General features: G+C 36.8%; 1 long non-coding RNA gene across 1 annotated transcript; it reads right to left on the bottom strand.

Annotated features, from left to right (window-relative positions):
• Window positions 1-2817: 2817 nt before the first annotated feature.
• LOC129922251 (uncharacterized) lies at window positions 2818-13646 on the bottom strand. The gene is made up of 3 exons (XR_008774188.1): window positions 13523-13646; window positions 3558-3644; window positions 2818-3393 (listed from the first exon to the last, which is right to left on the bottom strand). It is a non-coding gene; the product is annotated as an uncharacterized LOC129922251 (long non-coding RNA).
• Window positions 13647-14403: the final 757 nt, after the last annotated feature.

The following is a 14403-nucleotide window of genomic DNA, read 5'->3' as shown; positions in this document are numbered from 1 at the left end:
TACGTCACAGCACCACTACATCAGAGCACCATTACGTCACAGCACCATTACATCAGAACACCATTACGTCACAGCACCACTACATCAGAGCATCATTACGTCACATCACCACTACATCAGAGCACCAGTACGTCATAGCACCACTACATCAGAGCACCATTACGTCACAGCACCACTACATCAGAGCACCATTACGTCACAGCACCACTACGTCAGAGCACCATTACGTCACAGCACCACTACGTCAGAGCACCATTACGTCACAGCGCCACAACATCAGAGCACCATTACGTCACAGCACCACTACGTCAGAGCACCACTATGACTAAGTCAAGGGATGATAATGACGAAACTTTCTTTTCTTATTCCAGGACTTGAACTCCAAAACTCCAGAACTTTGCGTGGGTATATTTGTCTTCAACTAAACATTTTACTTTATAAAAAGATTGTAATACAATGTCCTTGGTATTGGGTAACAAAGATATTTGTAGAAAATAGCACTTTCCATCAAAATGTAACGTTTTTTCTCTCTGAATGTGTCATATCTAGAAACACTAAAAATAACTTCTCAAAGATCTGCACTAATTCTGTGGAACAAATTTCATTTTCATCTATTGATCTTGACCTATTTTTGACTCGGTGGTAAATATTCTCGACCTTGACATTGAAACAAACGTTTACCTCATTACAACAAATGAGTCGAGTCTCCATTAAATTCCAGGTGAATTTCTATATGGAACATGTGGAACGTGTTAAGTAAGCTAATTAAACTCGCTAGCCTACTAGGAGGTCTGGCGAAAGATGTTAACTCTTTCTCTCCGTAATTATTTACCACATTCTAGTGGAATCAACGTTGGTATCGTCAGTTGGGAGAGAAAGAGTTAAGATTAAAACACAAACGCTAGCATGTAAATACCGTCCCCAAAAAAAAAAGTTATTCTATAATGCTTGTAAAAAGTTGTAAAAAACAAAAATTTAGCGAAACAAACATGTGGAGGTGATTTTCGTTTTCAAGTATTTTTTCGTTAATGTTTTTATTTCAACTTTCAGTCAGCCTTCCCTCAGGCCTTAATTAAGTTCTACCAGAACATTCTTTAAAAGCAATCAATTCAAAGACTAAAATATGTTTGTAAGGACGGTGCACTCTTCACTACTCTTTTCTAAAATAAAGTGCACATAATTACACCACTGAGGCCCAACCTTTTTTAAAAGCCTTTTTTGTAACGTATATAATCTAGTGAACATTTCTCAAAATTCCCAGTTTTAGTTGAGTTGTGAATCATTGCACTCATATCTGAAAACGAAGACATTGCCATTATGACCGGAAATAATTTTTGTCTAAAAATGAGGATGCATCTTTAGCTTTGTATTTTTTTTAACAAGCCCCCCCCCCCCAAAAAAAAATTCCTTAATTTTAAAACATTCTGCTGGTCAATGCAGTATCTACCTCGCTAAAAACTGTCGACATTTGCTCTCAATGAGAGATAACGTAGGTCGAGTCAAATAAGATTATTTTATTCGTGTAGATCCGCTTATTGAGTTGATTATATATCTTGATCCCGGAAGATGAACTTCTTCTTCTCCTTCGTTCTCATTGTTATGTTGGAGTGTTCAGATGACTAGACCAATACATGAGATGAACTGCGCAGTGGTTTCCAAATCAGGGAGCTCTCCATGTAGTTTTCTTTCTATTGGGGTGATTTGGGGCCAATGTCTTATACGGGCCTCTTGGTAAAGAGAGCAGTTTTGGAGGAAGTGGTCAGCATTCTCTGGTTATACTCCACACGGGCAGATTTCACTGGTTCCAATTTAGAGCTTCCGGTACATGTGTTGGAAGATGAAAAAACTCTATTTGAAATAGTCGTCATAGGTATGATTATTCTTGGCTTTACCATGACATTGAAAAAAAAATGAATTTTGATAGAAGTGAGGTTCTACATTCCTTTTTTTACATCCATGTTATTGTCTTATCTTATAAAATACAGACGCTACTTCAAAAGGAAGATGATTACGTCCTACGAGTCATGCCTCTACATCTAGTCATGCATATTCACCAATGACTTAAATTCTGCCAAGTCACTGGTTTTCCTGGCTAGCTCAGGCAACCCATTCCATGCTCTAATAGCACTAGGGAAGAAGGAGCATTTGTACAAATTTGTCCTAGCCTATGGGACTAGGAATGTGCCTTTATCTTTGTGTCTTTCTGAGTATTTTATTACATTTTGTTTTTGTATTTGAAGATTATGGTTCAGTGTTTTATGTATGCTGCTTTACTTTTGAATCTTCTCTCCTGAAGGCTTTCTAAATTTAGTGATTTTACTCAAGGTGCTACTCTTTCGCTTAATCTTTCTATAAATATCTCTCTCTCTCATCTTATACTTCTTACAATTTCAAGTGTGTGTGTGTGCGTGCGCCTGAGTATGGATGGCTGCCTGTTAACGTGGTATGCGCCAATGTGAAGATTTGGAATTGATAGTCACTAATATGTTAACAAATTAGTGAAGATAAGGTCTGCCGATTGCAGAAATTCAGCAAAAAGATTTGAACAGTACACAAATTTGTTATATCTGTATTACATGTACTAGCCTGTGTACATTTTAAAAAAGGTCTAACAATGTATCAATAAATGTGAATCTTATTTTGTAAACTTTCTTTTGGAAATGCATAACGCATTTGAAATGTACTAATATAGAACTATATCAAGGCAATATATATATATATATATATATATATATATATATAGAGAGAGAGAGAGAGAGAGAGAGATGTGTGTGTGTGTGTGTGTGTGTGTGTGTGTGTGTGTCCGTCCCCCTAGTTCTGTTCTTATAGTTTAGTACATTGTATTAGTTATAATTCACACTAAGAAGTGTAATACCATGTAAAAATTAATCCTCTTTACAGTAGGCGCGGTGGCTGAGTGGTAAAGCGTTTGTCTTCCGAAACGGGGCCCCTGGTTCGAACCTGATGAATACACAGCTCTAATGGGTACCTTACATTAGTTGGGGAGAGGTAAAGGCGGTTGGTCGTTGTGCTGAGCACATTACACCCTTGTTAACCATGGGGCCTATAGATGGCAAGATCTGAAAGGGGAACTTACATTACTTATAGATTTCTGAAGTAAGCTCAATACGCGTTCTAGAGGAGGAGGAAAAAATAGTGATTCAGTAGTGGACACCCGGTTAATCGAACCAGCCGGGTAATCGGAAAGAATCGTCAAGTATCGAAATCAACCCCATTCTACAGTCAATCTCCTGACGACTGTCCACTGTTTTACTAATTACCTCAATAAGCAAGGTAAACGTATAGTTGAGTTTCAGGTGCATATTTACATGGAACGGGTGAAATGATTTTTACTTAGCTGATTAACATTGAAGCTCATTAGATTAGAGACTGCTGAAAGATATTAAAATACAAACGCTAAAATGTAAATACAAAAAGATTTTTTTTTATGTAAAAAGATTTGTAGAAAAAACAAACCAAAAAAAGAAGCGGAACAAATGACCATTGTAAATATCCTTAAAAGTATTATTTTGTGAGTTATTTCTATTTAAACTTACTATCAAGATAGCCACATGACACCCTCATTAACCGTGTGCCACAGAAACAGATGACCTTTACATCATCTGCCATATTGATCGCAAAGTCTGAAAAGGGGAAATACACTTTTCTTACTTTCAAGTTTTAGTTAGTTCAACTCGAAAGTTCTATAAAATCCATCAATTAAAAGTCTGAACATGTTAGTAGCAGACGATACAAAATGAACTACTGTTTCGTAAAAAAACATGTTCGTTTTATCTTATCTTATCTTATACATTACAGACGTTCCTTCGAAAAATGAAGATAAATACGTCCTACCCTTTTCATGTGTCAATCTAGTCATGCGTGTTCATCAATGACTCAAACTCTGCTAAGTCTTTGGTTTTCCTGTCTGATTCAGGCAACCCGTTATATTCTCTCATGGTTCATTACTCCATCGTTGGTTCGTAGCTGCAAGCAACTGGCAAGACAAAACCAGTGTAGATGTTCTGTAAACAAAACCTAATAAAATACCCAGAAATACTCAAAACTAAACGCATATTCCTTGTCCCATGATAAGACAAATCTATGCTAATGCTCCTTCTTCCCTAGTGCTATTAGAGAATGGAATAGGTTGCCTGAGTCAGACCGAATATATATTTTGTGCTATAAACAGAGCATGGAGTGGGTTGCCTGAGTCAGACAGAATATACATTTTGTGATGTAAACAGAAGAGCTTAGAATTCTCAATATAATTTTCTTTCAGACCTTGCGATCTACAGAGCAGACGATGTCAAGGTCATCTGTTTCTGTGGCCCACGGTTAACGAGGGTGTCATGTGGCTGGCACAACGACCAACCCTCTTTATTTTTCTCCAACTAATGTCAGGTACCCATTAGAGCTGGGTGGACTAAGAGGCGCCATAAATATCCCAAAATAAAAAAAAAACAAGTCTTCACCTAGATTAGAACCCAGGACCATAGGTTCGGAAGCCGAGCACATTACCCTCAGCAACCTCGCCTCCGCAGCGCTACATAGTGCATAAAAATGATCACCTAGACCAGTGGTCGCCAAACTCGTAATCCGAAAGAGACATATTTTTTTAATTACCGAATTTAAATTGATTGAAAGAGATAACTATTATAACTTAAGCTTCGCTCTCGATGAGATATAATTTTTGGAATATTTAGAATTCAATGTACAATCTCCACCTTGCGTTAGCCAATATATCTTACATTAACTAACAAGTACATTAAATAAAACTTGTTGTCATACTTATATAAAACAATATTTATTTTAAAGTATAACAATATAAATAACATAAAAAATATCTTTAAAAAACAACACTTCAAATACTCTTCCTAGGTAAACGAAACGTAAGACAGCTTTGTTTAGTAATGTTTTTAATTTTTGGCACAATTTTGGTTAACGTCTATAAGCCGATTTCTTCATTTATCGTTGAGAAGGTTGATGATGATTTGAACCTCACAAGTCCTCACTCAAATGATGTTGGTGATGATTTGAACCTCACAAGTCCTGACTCAAATGATGATGATGATTTGAACCTCACAAGTCCTCACTCAAATGATGTTGATGATGATTTGAACCTCACAAGTCCTCACTCAAATGATGTTGATGATGATTTGAACCTCACAAGTCCTCACTCAAATGATGTTGGTGATGATTTGAACCTCACAAGTCCTCACTCAAATGATGTTGATGATGATTTGAACCTCACAAGTCCTCACTCAAATGATGATGATGATTTGAACCTCACAAGTCCTCACTCAAATGATGTTGATGATGATTTGAACCTCACAAGTCCTCACTCAAATGATGTTGATGATGATTTGAACCTCACAAGTCCTCACTCAAATGATGTTGATGATGATTTGAACCTCACAAGTCCTCACTCAAATGATGTTGATGATGATTTGAACCTCACAAGTCCTCATTCAAATGATGTTGATGATGATTTGAACCTCACAAATCCTCACTCAAATGATGTTGATGATGATTTGAACCTCACAAGTCCTCACTCAAATGATGTTGATGATGATTTGAACCACACAAGTCCTCACTCAAATGATGTTGATGATGATTTGAACCTCACAAGTCCTCACTCAAATGATGTTGGTGATGATTTGAACCTCACAAGTCCTCACTCAAATGATGTTGATGATGATTTGAACCTCACAAGTCCTCACTCAAATGATGATGATGATTTGAACCTCACAAGTCCTCACTCAAATGATGTTGATGATGATTTGAACCTCACAAGTCCTCACTCAAATGATGTTGATGATGATTTGAACCTCACAAGTCCTCACTCAAATGATGTTGATGAAGATTTGAACCTCACAAGTCCTCACTCAAATGATGTTGATGATGATTTGAACCTCACAAGTCCTCATTCAAATGATGTTGATGATGATTTGAACCTCACAAGTCCTCACTCAAATGATGTTGATGATGATTTGAACCTCACAAGTCCTCACTCAAATGATGTCGATGATGATTTGAACCTCACAAGTCCTCACTCAAATGATGTTGATGATGATTTGAACCTCACAAGTCCTCACTCAAATGATGTCGATGATGATTTGAACCTCACAAGTCCTCACTCAAATGATGTTGATGATGATTTGAACCTCACAAGTCCTCACTCAAATGATGTTGATGATGATTTGAACCTCACAAGTCCTCACTCAAATGATGTTGATGATGATTTGAACCTCACAAGTCCTCACTCAAACGATGTTGATGATGATTTGAACCTCACAAGTCCTCACTCAAATGATGTTGATGATGATTTGAACCTCACAAGTCCTCACTCAAATGATGTTGATGATGATGATATAGATGAGATGTTAAAGCCAACTTTGTTGCCAATAGTTTTCTCAAGAAGAAATGCTTTTATTTGAGTCAACACTGACGCGAGATGCTTTACATCTTATCCCATTAGTAACCAACGAAACTTCTAACGCAGTGATTCTCAACCTAATTCGACCCGTGGGCCATTTTTTATTTCCAACACTCGTGTCGGGGGCCACATGAACGAAAAAAAAAAAACGACACGAAATTGACCCGAAACTATTTTGTTACAAACTTGTGGATCTGGTACTTACATTAATTATTTTTGTATGTTTATATTTTTTTTACGTGTCGGAAACGTCTCATTTTCCTGCCTCTTTTTTTTGGGGTAACTTTTCCTATCGATCCTCCAATGTCTAGGCGTAGTCTAATCTTTTCACATTCTTTTATTCGCGGCTCTAACCAAGAATGCCACCATTATTGTTTCTAATCCGTTGATGTTGTTTTTTTTTTGTTTTTTTTTTTTACACAGCTACACTTTCTTGATCAAACAAATATGGCGGCTTGTTTTCATGTTCCACACACAAAAAAAAAAGTAAAGATCAGTTCACTTTTCCTTTTAGGATTCAAATTTCAGAGTCCACGTGTAGTTTCTGCGGCTCTCTCATTTCATAAACCTACAAATTTTAAGAGGCTTAACACCGGATCTGGCCCGCGAGCAGGGGCGGACTGGCTATATGGGCAAACGGGCAAATGCCCGGTGGGCCGGTACCAAATGGGCCGGTCTGGTCGCGACCAAAGAAAAAAAAATTCAATGCAGACAACTTTAAAAAAAAAAAAAGTGACAGCAGCAAGACACAAAGGCCCGAACACGTTTTCTTGTTGTTGTTTTTTTTAATTCTTATTACAATTAATTTTGTTTGAAATTCAATAAGAATAACAAAAAAATACACTATACACTGTACGTATTATCATTTGCAAATGATAGACAGTACTTTCTGCTATGCACGAGCGGCATGGACTGATTTGATGTCTTCGAGGTTGTGTTTGGCCTAATCATTTTGCTAGTTGGTATGGGCCTTTGATGGCACTCCCTTATTATTTTTTTTTGCTCCTTCCCTCCCCCGTCTTTTAATGGTTCCAATGAAATTTAACCAAAAAGAGGGATGAGAGAGGTTAAGTGAGAAAACATTGATATAACGCAGCAAAAAAAAAAAAAAAGATAGGAGCGACAATTAGTTCTTTAACAATACTTAATAGAAATTAACTTTAACACATACACACAGCCGGGAAATTGCAGACCACCCAACTTATTCACAGCTCAATATGGGTATAAAGCTCTACTTTCTGCGATTTGAAAAGAAAAATGAAGTTTCTTTTTGTTTATTTTTAATAATATAGATCTAAAAATATTACACTTAAGGCTTAAAAAAAAAAATATTTAATCTAGATCTAAATCAATTTTTATACTATTATAATTAATGGCAAACTTTTGCTTAGTATGAAGTCATTAATGATGAAAATTATTACAATAAATACAAGAATTTATATAGCTCTGCCACATCCGATATTTAATGAAAGGAGATTTATATTTTAAATAATGGGTTATGGTATATTCATATACAAATCGCGTTTTTGAGAATGTACTAGGAGGAAGCAAGAGCTTTTCACATTAAGTAAGTGCCTCTCTAACCGTTCTGCTTTCTCTTTTAATAGAATGGGTTGCCTAAGTCAGCCAGGAAAACCAATGATTTAGTATATCTTAAGTCACAGATCAACATGCATGACTAGATTGACACATGAAATGCGTAAGACGTAACAATCTTATTTTTTGAAGAAAAGTCTGTAATCTAGATCTATAAGTAATACCAAAAAGCTTCAAACTCATTAGGCTAATATTGTATTGTTTATAGTTTTCAGACTACATACATGTATAAATAGAATACATTATGTAATCATACGAATGCATACATCCAGTTTTCGATGCCTTATCAAACTTTATATATTTTGTAGAGAATTAGGCTTACACCTATAATATAACACATGGGCGTAGCCGGGAGGGGAGGGTCTTCAAACCATCACTTGCCTCAGACCTCATTGTCTGAAAGGGAAACTTTACTTACTGCCCCAGTGCAGTTTCCAAACTTCATGAGCGTAGCCAAAAGGGGGTTTGTAGTTTCCCTTCCCTCTCCAATACAAAAACTAAAGCATTTTACCATTTTCTACCAGTCGCTGGACTCCATTGAATAGTAGATTTGGTTTTTGATTTTTTTTTATCGGAAGAGTAGCAGGCTAATTGCACTGTAGATACCTCAGAATTGGCATTTTTAAAGCTTAAAATAACGGAAATAATGCTTGATTCGGGGCATCGCCCCGGACCCCACTGGAGGGAGCTCGCAGCGCTCCCCCGGACTCCCTAGCTGCCCTTTGGCGGTGTGTATTGTTTTTCCACTAATTATAGGAAGATAGTATTCTAGGGTATAAAAAAAGTTTGAAAGAATGAAAGATCAGAATGTAATGAAGATTAATTACATATATACACACACACTAATATATATATATAAATTGCGGAGTGGGGTAAAAATTACCCCCGACCGAAAATATATGACATGCCATTTGTGGTAATGCCCGGGCCGATTTTGATACCCAGTCCGACCCTGCCCGCGAGCATCAGAAGATCTGCATACTCACTCTCTAAATCATGTAGATATTCTTTGAATTGGGTAATGGTAGAGAGCTTTATCTACAATGTAATTGATAATCTTTATTACCAATTACATTGCTTCTAGTTTCGCATGTTGAAATCGAGGTAATATTTTGCTAATAGAATCAGATGTATTTTTTTAAAGTTTTCTGGCACTTTTGCTATATATCTACTCCCCGCGTTATTTCCGATAGTGGCAATATACCCAAAGGTTTTTCATAAATGCTTTTAGGGGAGATTATTACTCAAGAATTGCATGCATCTTAGTCGCGCCTTTGTCGCTCCGAGGGTACAGGAATTTTTTTTTTTTTAAATGTGTACCTGTGTACCTTTTGATGCTTTGTTGGTCGTTTGATGCTTTGTTGGTCGAATGAATTGAAAAGGAAATAACGCTACACATGTTTCTAGAGCTTTTTGAAATCATGTCTTCCATTTTATGTGAGTTTGCATTTTCAACAAGTTCCCTAGTCTCTAACAAAGCAAAATTGTAAATAATCCTCCGTGCCGGCACTAAACCTTTTTCTATTTTTTTTGTGGTAGAGCCACAGTCAAGGAGTCGAGGAGCTGCAGTTTGCGTCCACTAATTTACACTGTCATCTCAATTCTTAAGAATGAGAATTAGTAGTCAGTATTTTAGTATCATATTAGTGAAGATGATGGTACGACGACTTTTTTGTTCCTATCAATCTTCAGTGCAGTAATAAAAATCTTTAATGTGCGTAGTATTTGTTCTACAAAGTTTACGTTTCGGAATAGGTCGAATAATGTATCAATAAATTGGAATGTTATTTTGTAAACTTTGTTTAGAACTAAAGCCGACCTTTTAAATGTTTTGAGTGAAAAATTATATTTCCTTCTTCGTTTAGCACTGATTTAAAATTGTGTATTTATGCTTATTTCTACACAGATCAGTGTTTCCCAAACTGTGTTCCGCGGAACCCTAGTGCTCCGCGATGCCTGAATATGTGTTCCACAAGCTACATATATTAATGATATTTTGGGATTTTCGGCACATCGGCACAATTTAGGCCATGTCGCGCCCATAATCCCTCAAGGCTCATTCTCCCTTCATATCTCAAAAGCTAAATCTCACACAGCCAAGTCACTAAAAACAACGTTCATTCACAGTTTAGTAAAAATCTGTTGTAATTAGCGGGAAGCGTGGTCGAGAGGTCAAGTGCGCTTGAACTTGGCTTGGCTAACTAGAAGGGGGCTCGAGGTTCGACACCCGGGCAGAGCTGTGTTTACTGAGCGCCTAAAGGCAGCACGGAAAACCAACTCCCCCGCCCCCCCCCCAACTGATCCACAAATGAAATTGGACCAAAGCGCTCTGAGCATGCTATAAGCATGAAAGTAGCGCTATATAAAAGCTATAAATGTATATATTCATAAATTTCTGTTCCATCACAAATAAGACCACCGCAAACAACCCTATCCCCCGGACAAAGCCCAGTATCTTCCCAGGGTTGACATTATCAAACAGTATTTTAAGTTGCGTGCTCTAAAATATTCCCCCCCCCCCTTTAATATCCTGGTATCTGGGGTCCACAGACTACTGGAATAATTTACGAGTATGCTACTAAGGGAATGAGCCTCTCTAAAAAAAATAAGTAAATTGTTCCGCTAAATAATAATCATCATCATCATCAAACTCCATTTGAGTGAGGGCTTGAGAGGCTTAAATCCTCTCTTGCAAAAGCCCTGGACAGAAACCCTGCTGTCTTGCGTTGTGCATACTGTACACGTCACCATACAGGTCGAGAATTTTTGGTTTCCCAGACCTGTCTAGGCGGAGATCAGCATGTCTGGGGCAGTCAAACAGAATATGAGGCACGGTTTCCTTTCCTCCCCGCAGCGGGGGCACCGTGGATCGAAATTTGGCCATAGCCGCGAGAAATATGAGCCAACAGAACAGTGGCCTGTCCTGCACTGTGCTATAATAGCCTGCTCAGGCCTGGACAGCCTCCACCACTGGGAAGTGTTGTCAGTGCGCCTCGTGCGCTCCCAGACTCCACGTGCTTTTTGGGACTTGTCCCAGCACTCAAACCACTTTTCCATTTCTGTTTTTTTTTTAAATTATAGCCAGAGCATGATGAAAACTTACAGCCTGTTCAGTTGGTGGAATTTGCCCTCCCTGATGGGCCAAGGAGTCTGTTGCCAGTCACACCTATGTGACTCGGTACCCACTGCATTATTACAGGAGTGCCATAGCGCTGCTTTATGTTGTGTGAGGCCATGATGACAGTGTCGATATTGGGTGCCCATGGTCCAGGGCTTTGCAAAGCCTGTAATACAGATTTTGAGTCAGTGACCACAACGATCTGTGTTGCCCTCAAATGTCCCTCGCCGAGTTGAGAGTCGATGACTTTGAAGGCTTCACAGACCGCTAAATACTCAGCATTTCCGACGTGTTCCGTTAAGGAAGATGTTTGGGAAGCACTGATCTAGATAATACTCAGAGTGAATCTAGTGATCCTCCTTAGATCAGAGTGATTGTCAATTTTTTTTTGCAAACAATACGAAACATCTGTGGGAAAACTCTGTGAGAAAGCGTGTGTGTGTTTGAGTGAATAAATCGTCTACAGATTGAAATGTCCAGAGTTTAATTAACACTAACTTGCTGAACAATTTAGAACGACTAGATCTAGACCTACACGTTGGCCTCTATTCTGAATCAATAATTATAAATCCTAAAACATTGTCCCAGTGAATATAAGAGCCAAAAAAAAGTATGTGTATGTTTTTTTCTTTGGAAAAAAACGGGGGGGGGGGGTGTATAATGCGGTTTGTGGAGTTGTTGTTTTTTTCTTAATGACTGACAAAATATTTTTTTAAAAATGTGTAAAGAATGGACTAAGCTGCGAATCGGTTCTTATTTCTGTTCCGTGTTAAGAGCAAAGCTTCAATGATCTACTTATCAGTAATTTACGGGTACAAATATGTTTGTAGTACTTGGGGGCAACATGTGATTCAAAGAGTTGTATTTTTACTACTTAAAAGGATTGAAGAGACGTTGACGATTTAAATGTAACATTCAAACTAATAATGTAACACAATAATATAATAAAACTAAAGTGAAAACGTGAGAATTTGATCACAAACAAAAAAAAGAGAACAAAGGAAAAAAAAAGAAACATGCAGAAGAGAACATAAAAATTGGGGTAAGGTTATTAGAGATACATGGGAATTAAAAGTGTGGTGTTGTATGTGCAGTCATTGCTTGAAACTTTTGATGCAGCAACAACTGTTGTGAATGTCTGAGAGTTTCACTTACCTTACGGCTAATTGGATTACTCTTTCCAACCTTACAGTGGCAGACGTCAATTGCAGCACGATTAAGGAGATTAAGCATCATTGTGTGTGTGTGTGTGTGTGAGTGCATTAAGTGTGTACGTGTGTGTCCAGGGCCGGCCTTATGCAAAGTGAATTTGGTATCCCCATATCAAATCGAAAAATAAAATAAAAAACAGCGAAAAAGAAAAGAAAATTAAGCAATTTATTTAAAACCTAGTCAGGCTGCCTGGCTAGTGTATACTAACAATAAGATTGGGCACACAAGTTTTGCTATTTTTTCTTTTAAAAAATGTTTTAAGTCCTGTGCGATGCCCCCGCCAATTGTAGCCCCCCTAGGCCTTGGCGGCTGTCTTGTTTGCCTATGCCAAAGGCCGACCCTGATATATGTGTTTTAAGTGCGTGCGTATAATAATTAGTAATTTAAATAATTAAAAGTTCTTGGGACGGGTAAGATGCATTCGATTATATTTTTAAAAAGAAGAAAAATAGAAGAAAAAAATCTTCTGCATTTTAGCTATAAATTAAATCTAGAGAACGAAGAAGATCTATATAGATTCTAGTAGATAGACTAAATATATAAATTTAGATCTAGTTAAACTAGTAGATGTAGATCTAGAGATCTTTATTTCATTGAGCATCAAATGAAAACTGGAAAATGCTAAAAGTAAAAGATCTAGATCTAGTAATCGATCTAGACTCTATATGACTATATCAGTATATCTAGATCTACAATAAATCTCTCACAGATCTAGAGTCTATAATGAGTATGTTTATATAATTTCTTCATTATTTGTAAGATTTCATCAATACTTAATGTTATAGACAAATCATTTAGATCTAGAAGCTAGTAGACTCTATCAGTCTATGTAGTATGTATCTAATGATCTAATCTTGCCTACTCTAGTCTCTACATTTAATCATTTAGATCTAGATAATAGATCTACAATCATCTAGATATATATAATATAGTATATAGATCTATTAATCTAGATCTAGAATCTAGTTCTCGATTCTCCTTATGTAGATCTACAAGCTCTCCCGACAAGTCAGTTGATCTAGATCTATCTAGATTCTATATATCTAGAATCTAAAGTCTAAAGATAGATGTAGTCATCTGTCATGCGAGTGAATTTTAAACTTACGAGGTTCAAAGTTAGTTTTTTCTTCTATTTTTGATTCTAAGAAGAGTCCTACCTTTGAGTAATAAATAATCCAATCTGCTCCAATAATCCGTGCTATTTCAATAATCCAATTTGTAAGGAATATCCAATAGTTGAATCACATTAAATTATCCAAAAAAGAAATATTGTACACAAGAACACCAATTATGCCAATAACAACAACACGTCTGCTTCCACTCAAAGTAGGTCTATTCTAGATCTAGAGGTGGCCTCAAACTATTAACTTCCGGTCAATGCAATGTTTTGCTTCGCTTGAATGAATTACGTTACGTGTAAAACTAATGTAGCAGTTGGAATTCGTTCAATATACTGATAATAAGGCGTGTCTTCGAGTCCGAAGATTAATTAGGTATGCAGTATTTCTCGTGGTTAACCAGTCCCAGCTGCGGCCTACATATTTTGCCACATTCAGCGTAGACAAAACCATTTTCCATTTTGGTGGATTTAGATTTTCTTTTCGCCGTCGACATCAGTCCTCGGCAGTAGATTTTCGTTTGGCCTTAAATGTGTGTCCCGCGGCCTTTGAAAGAGAAAATCCAGCTGTCTGCTTTCTTTATTATAAATATGTAATGAGAGAAATTTGTAGTGATGGGAACTAAACTAAATTTTTTTAGTTAAACTAAAACTAAGTTTGAACTAAAAAAAAGTAATTAAACTTTTAGTTAATCACAAATTGAAAAAAATTAGTTTAACTAAACTAAGAAACTTTAGTTAAACTTTTACTAACTATTTTGACCTTTTTTAAGGATGAAACAGCCAAAAATGAAAAATATAAACAACAACCAATCTCTTTAGCAAAATGTAATAAACATTTACTTGTGCACATGAAAAAAGATTTAAATGTCTTTATGGGATAGATGTAGATCTTAATAGAATCACTAGATTAGACTAGAA

This window comes from Biomphalaria glabrata, chromosome 13 (assembly GCF_947242115.1).
Source record: "Biomphalaria glabrata chromosome 13, xgBioGlab47.1, whole genome shotgun sequence".
In the NCBI taxonomy this organism is placed as follows: Eukaryota; Metazoa; Mollusca; class Gastropoda; family Planorbidae; genus Biomphalaria; species Biomphalaria glabrata.
This window is presented reverse-complemented; position numbering and strand designations above follow the sequence as displayed.